Source organism: Hypanus sabinus, chromosome 10, assembly GCF_030144855.1.
Source record: "Hypanus sabinus isolate sHypSab1 chromosome 10, sHypSab1.hap1, whole genome shotgun sequence".
In the NCBI taxonomy this organism is placed as follows: Eukaryota; Metazoa; Chordata; class Chondrichthyes; order Myliobatiformes; family Dasyatidae; genus Hypanus; species Hypanus sabinus.
In genome coordinates, this window is record NC_082715.1 from 7,500,460 (window position 1) to 7,506,434 (window position 5,975).

The window sequence follows — 5,975 nt, forward strand, 5'->3', positions numbered from 1 at the left end:
TATTACCCCTGTCACTACACTGCACATAAATCAATTTAAAACACTGTTTATACTGCTGTTTACTTGTAAATACATGCTGCTATTTATGTATTTGTGCACATTTTATTCCATATCTGTACCTCAAATTCTAACTTTATTTTTTATAATACTTTATTCTTTATAATTGTGGAATGCTGTTTTTTATTGCATGTCGTGCCCTGACCAACATGCCTCAGCAAATTCCTAGCATATGCAAGAGTATCTGGTGAATAAAGTTGATCTTTGATTTTTTTACTGGGCCTTCCTGATGATCCTCTTGCTGTTCCCTATTTCATTGGATCTCCTCTTGTGATCTCCTAGTATTACATGACCCTATGTTTGCAGCTGCCTCCATCTTTAGAAATATTACAGCATGGCATATTTGAGCAATAAGGTACATGGCAATGTCTTGGAAGATGTGTGAAAGGCACCCTGTGATGCTATAAATATCTTTTATTGCTCAGCCCCTTTTGCACCAAAGGGTAAACTCTTAGCCTGCCTGTCTTTCTCCTGTAACTCAGGAATCCTCATATAGCCAGTGCAAGCATAGCATGCTTACAACATTTACATCAAACCCATGCATCTATGGAATATGGGAGGAAACCAGAGCACCTGGAGGAAGCAGACACAGTCATGGATGTCAATATCTCTAAGGAACTAATTTGGAACCAACATATCAATGCAGCTATCATGAAGGCAAAACAGTGGCTATATTTCATTGGGAGTTTGAGGAGATTTGGTATGTCATCAAAAAACTCCATGAATTTCTAAGACTTTCCTTGGAGAGCAATCTAACCAGCTGTTTGGTATGGGGGAAGGAGGCTACTACACAGGATCAAAATAAACTGAAGAGAGTTGCTCCATCATGGGGACTAGCCTCCATAGTATCCAGGACATCTTCAAGGACTGGTGCTTCAGAAAGACAGCGTCCATCGTTACGGATCTATGTCACCCACGACATGCCCTCTTCTCATTGTTAATCTCAGGAGTAAGGTACAGAAGTCCGAAGGCACAAGAACAGCCCGCTACCATCAAATTTCTAAATGAACATTAAACCCATGAACACTACCTCACTACTTTCTTTAGTTCCTATGTTTTCAATACTTATTTAATTTGACTATTTAATACACGTATACTTACTGTAATTCACAGTTATTTTCTCTCCGTGTATTGCATTGTACTGCTGCCGCAAAGCTAACAGATTTCATAACGTATGCCAGTGATATAAAACCTGCTTCTGATTCTGAATATACAAACTCCTTACAGACAGTAGAAGGAATTGAACCCCTGATCAGTGATCACTGCTGTAAAGTGTTGCACTAGCCTCCATGCTATCATGCAGTGATATTAAGATGCAAGATCATAATGGTCAATTTAACAACAGATACAGAAGCAATAAGAAAGGGTCTCTGTCATTTTCCAGTAAAACTGAAGGGCAGGGAAACAGGAGATGAAAATGGACACATTGGGTTCAGGAACCATTATTACCCCACCCCACATTTCTACATTGTCACTAATATTGCACCCCTTCCATTAACCTTCAATGCAGCAGGTTTTGATTGACAGAAGTGATTCTGAAACTGGCACGTTTCATGGCAACCATCATCATTGGTATTTGCAAGGAAATTTATTGTGGAATAAATTTGGATCACAGGTGTTACAAAATAACTTGGTTTGGTGACCAATCTTTTGCATCCCTGTGACATTGCCTGAGATTAAAGTAAAACATGTTTGCATATGAATTTGGAGCACGACACCAGAAGATGATTTTTTTCTGACATTTAGATTTACATTTTATGCGGACTGCTTATAGGACTTTGCTCACCTCGGGTCTGTTTTGAAGTTTCATTATTGGGGATAGGATGTTGCATAGTTCAGGAAAAAAAGAGATTATCTAGTTGTAAAATAGAAAATTTACAAGGATGCTGGCGAGACCTGAGTCAAGGGGAAGGTTGAATCTGGACTTTCTTTTTCCCTAGAGTGAATGGAGATTTGATAAAAATATACAGAATTAAAAGGGGTATACAATACTGTGTAAAAATCTTAAGCACATATACAGTTAGGGTACCTAAGACTTCAGCAGAGTACTGAAGATCAGTTAAAATAGGAAGGTGGTTGGGGAACAGAAAGATGAGTATTTAGCTTTGTATTAGCTCAGTAGTATTAAGTGTTACTTGGTAAATAGAAAGACATAGTACTGTAGATAGGGTAAATTCAAATAGGCTTTTCCCACTGTCTGTCGGTGTTTGTCTGTATGTCAGTGCCTCTGTGTGGCTGTATGTGTGTCTGTCTGTTTGTGTGTTGTGTGTGTGCCTCTGTGTGACTGGAACTAGAGGTCATGGGTTAAGGGTGAAAACATTGACAACCTTCTATGGCTGTGTGGTGAAGAGTGTATTGATTGACTGCATCATGGCCTGGTATGGAAAAACCAATGCTCTTGAATTGAAAAGCCTGCAGAGTAGTGGATATGGCCCAGTCTATCACAGGCAAAACCCTCCCCACCATTGATCACATCTACATGGAGCACACTCGCAGGAAAGCAGTATCCATCTTCAAGGACCCCACAATCCAGACCATGCTGTCTTCTCACTGCTGCTATCAGGAAGAAAGTATTGGAGCTTAGGGGCCTACCCCACCAGGTTCAGGAATAGTTATTACCCCTCAACCATCAGGTTCTTGAACCAGAAGGGATAACTTCACTCTGCTTCACTGAAATGCTCCCACAACCTATGGACTCACTTTCAAGGATTCTTCATCTCATGTTCTCAATATTTATTATTTATTTGGTTTGTTTTCTTTTGTTATATTTTGCATAGTGACTGTCCATCTGATTGGGTGCAAGATTTCATTGATTCTATTGTGTTTCTTGGATTCACTGTGAATGCCTACAAGAAAACGTATCTCAGGATTGTACATGGTGGTGTAACAGGACGTAGGTAATACATTTATTTTGAATTTTGATATATTTAATGGGAACATGGGAATGAATTTCACTCGGAGGGTAGTGCGATTGTGGAGCGAGCTGCCAGCATAAGTTGTGTGTGCAGGTTTGTTTGAAACATTTAAGAGAAGGATGAACATGGATGAAAGGATATAAAGGGCTACAGTCCAGGTGCAGGTCAATGGAACAGGACAGAATAACATGTTCTGCATGGACTAGGTGGGCTGAAGGGCCTGCTTCTGTGCTGTAGTGTTCTATGACTCTATAATGCTTTTAATGAATATTGGGATTCAAATGCAGCAAAAACTCTTGACTAACGAGGCATTAATCATTTAAATTTAAGGTTCAGTACACCAGATACATTTGTACATGAACCTTGGTTATTTTATTTTAATTTATATGTTCATTATCCATCACAAGGTAATTATGAACAAAGAGGGCCACTTGGTACAACAGTTCAACCATGCAGAAAGAGCCAGGAGCTCCACGTTGCTGCATCCAATTATAACTACAATGATCATGTCACCACCATTCTATTCAGAAATTAACTCCATATTAATACACACAAAATGCCTTTGTTTGAAGTAGCAAGTGAGAAAGTGACATCTTGCAAGGCAGGAGCCATTTGCAAACAGCAAATTTTCTCAGGATTAAGTCATTTTTTTGAAGTAGTGTGTGCGAGAGTGACATGGTGCGGGGCAGCAGCCATTTGAAAACTACAAGTCCCATCAGGAGTGAGTCTTATCTGAGCCAAAAAAAATTAGGTGTAATTGGAGCGGCCATTGCGTGAGTGGGCCAGTGTTAGACTGGCCAGGCTTGGTTCGACAGCCTTCAGCGAGAATATGTAGAGGCTACGGGTGCTGAATCGTTCGGAGTCATTTAGTTGATTGTGGAACTTAAGCTTAAGATGCTAGAGCCAGAAGTATAACAAGTGGAGGCAGGATGGTAGAAGGCTTTGGAATGCTCCTCCTATAAATATGGGACTATAGGGTACCAAACAATTTTCTTAATGGCTGTATCTGTGGGAAGTACACCCAAATTCAGCTCCTGACTGACAAGGGCAAAAACCTGAAGATTGAGCTAGATGTATTCAAGATGATCCAGGAGATTGAAAGCTGAGAAATGAGGCTTTTACTGAGATTGTGACATCCAGAGTACTGGCTCCAGATGGTGGTTGTGTGGCAACTAGGAAAAAACAAAGGGAGTAAGCAATCACTGGAGGTTCCCCTGTGGCCAGCCCCCTCAGGAACAATCATAGGCTACCCCTTTGGATATAGCTGACCTACCAGGGTAGCCGACAGGCCAGTGGCAATGTGGCCAGCTCTGAGGGTCAGATAATGCAATAGTGATAGAAGGATCGATAGAGGGGTGGACAGGAGATTCGGTAGCTGCGAAAAAGACACCAAGATGATGTGTTGCCTCCCAAGTACTAGGGTCAAAGATGTCTCAGAGAGGCTAAAGAATATTCTCAAAAGGGAGGGTGAGCAGTCAGGGGTCATAGTGCATATTGGCACCATTGACATGGATAAAAAAGGGGAAGAGGTCATCCACAGTGAGCATAGGGAGTGAAGGAAGAGATGAAGAGCAGGACTTCCAAGGTAGCAATCTCTGGATTGTCCTTAGTGCCACCAGCTAGTCAGGGCAGGAATAGGATGATAGCATCAATGAATGAGTGGCTGAGGATGTGGTGCAGGGGATGGGGTTTCAGGTATCTGGGTCATTAAAATCACTATTAAAACCATGAGAGCAGAAGATATAGGAGCTGAATTAGACCATTTGGCCCATCGATCCACTCCACCATTAGAACATAGCTGATCTATTTTTTTCTCTCAGCCCCAATCTCCTGCCTTCTCCCCTTCATGTCCTGACTAATCAAGAATCTATCAATCTCTGTCTTAAACAAAAAAATAAAGAATTGGTCTCCACAGCCACCTGTGGCAATGAATTCTACCCACTGGCTAAATAAATTCATAAGAACATAAGAAATAGGAGCAGGAGTCAGCCATCTGGCCCGTCAAGCCTGCTCCGCCATTCAATAAGATCATGGTTGATCTGGTCATGGACTCATCTCCACCTACCTGCCTTTTCCCCATAACCCTTAATTATTATTTTATCAATCCCTGTCATAGTTTTGCATGCTTCTATAAGATCTCCTCTCACTTTCTGAATTCCAGCGAGTACAGTCCCAGGCAACTCAATCGCTCCTCATAGTCTAACTTCCTTATCTCTGGAATCAACCTGGTGAACCTTCTCTGCACCACCTCCAAAGGCAGTATATCCTTCCTCAAATTAGGAGATTAGAATTGCATGCAGTACTCCAAATGTAGACATGGAATCAAAGATTATGGAGAAAAGGCCAGGAACTGGGGTTAAAAAGGAGACAGAAAAAAAATGATCAGCCATGATTGAACGGCGAAGCAGATTCGATGTACCAGATGGCCTAATTCTGCTCCTATGTCATGGCCTTATGTGTCCTCAGCAGTACCCTACACAGTTGCAGGATACTTCCGTGCTCGTAAACTTAATCCCTCTAGCAATGAAGGCCAACATTCCATTTGCCCTCTTGATAGCCTGCTGCACCTGCAAACCAACCTTTTGTGATTCATGCACAAGCATTTCCAAGTCCCTCTGCACATCAGCATGCTGCAATGTTTTACCTTTTGGATAATAATCTGCTCTTCCATTATTACTTATAAAGTAGATGACCTCACATTTACCAACATTGCACTTCATCTGCCAGACCCTTGCCCACTCACTTAACCTATCTGTATCTCTCTGCAGACTCTCCATATCCTATACACAATTTGCTTTTCCACTCAATTTAGTATCTTTCTTACTTTTTCAATCTTTTTATTAAATTTCATATATAAAAAAAACATAACATAGTATTGTATTAAATAGGTTATGAATACATTAGACTTAGAATTAAATTAGTAACAAGATAACAATATCTTATTAAGCTATCAGCAAAAAAAGATCGTACAATAATCAATCTAACCTATAAAGAAAAAGATTA